Source organism: Octopus bimaculoides, chromosome 6 (genome assembly GCF_001194135.2).
Source record: "Octopus bimaculoides isolate UCB-OBI-ISO-001 chromosome 6, ASM119413v2, whole genome shotgun sequence".
NCBI classification, from domain to species: domain Eukaryota; kingdom Metazoa; phylum Mollusca; class Cephalopoda; order Octopoda; family Octopodidae; genus Octopus; species Octopus bimaculoides.
Window position 1 is genome coordinate 39,666,805 of NC_068986.1, and position 1,207 is coordinate 39,668,011.

General features: G+C 37.1%; 1 protein-coding gene across 4 annotated transcripts in view; it reads right to left on the reverse strand.

Moving 5' to 3' along the window:
• Nucleotides 1–1,207, reverse strand: part of LOC106874565 (centriolar satellite-associated tubulin polyglutamylase complex regulator 1) — a 130,770-nt gene that overhangs the window by 87,298 nt on the left and 42,265 nt on the right. The gene's annotated exons all lie outside the window — the stretch shown is intronic.

The following is a 1,207-nucleotide window of genomic DNA, read 5'->3' on the forward strand; positions in this document are numbered from 1 at the left end:
TATATATATATATATATGTATATATTTATGTGTGTGTCTTTATATCTGTGTTTGTCCCCATCATCGCTTGACAACCGATGTTTGTGTGTTTACATCCCTGTAACTTAGCGGTTCAGCAAAAGAACCCAGTAGAATAAGCCTTGAGGTCAGTTTCTTTGACTTAAAAAAAAAACAACCTTTAAGGCGGTGCTCCAGCATGGCCACAGTCAAATGACTGAAACAAGTAAAAGAATACTGATACATTTGCGGTCAAAAGTATACAAAAACTATTGTAAGGTCAATGACGCAATGTAGGACTGGATTGTAACCAGCTGTAAACCAGTACCAATGAGCTCTGGACATACATGGACATACATATGCTTTACTAGTCTTTTTGGCCTCACCTGACTTGACCATGTTATGAACAAAGACATATCGAAGATTTACAGCATTCCTCTGATCAAGATGCAGAAGCATTATTATGCTGGCTGGCTGGCATAGCCACAGACTCTGAAGTGATGATGAAACTGGCGAAAACTACATTCTGGCTAAACTAAAGAAACAGCGACTGGAGAAGCTGACCAAGGGCATGAATATCATCATTGTTGCCCACAAGTTACCTGTGGCATTCTGCAGATGCCACAATTAATGCAAAATGATTGAGGAAATGCAAACAAGCAGACCATGTACTTAAGCAGTATAAACACTCAGAATAAGAAAATACAGGCACAATAGTGATAGAAGATACAGTCACTGTAATCGTAGCTTAGAATGTCACATAATTACAATGGTTAGGAGGATAAACATTTAGATTAACAAAAATAATCTGGTAATAGGCTTAAACCCTACAGTAGACCTTAGGAAAGCTACTGTACAGTAATAGCATCAGTCTAAATAGATGGAATTAGAAACCGTTCCATCATTGCTAATAGCAGTACAGGCTATATAAACAATGGTTCCAACTATATGTAAGTGTGTTTTCAAAACCAAACACCATCCATCCATCAATCCATCTATCCATCAAACCATCCTTCCATCCATCCATCCATCCATCCATCAATGCCTAGCATATAAATGTGTGCATATGCATGTAGGTAAATGTGATCATGTTTGTATGCATGGACATGTGTGTGTGTGCGCATGTGCATAATTGTATATGTGTATTAGTGGTGATAGTGTATACATGTGTGTGTGTGTGTATACATATATATATATATATATATATATA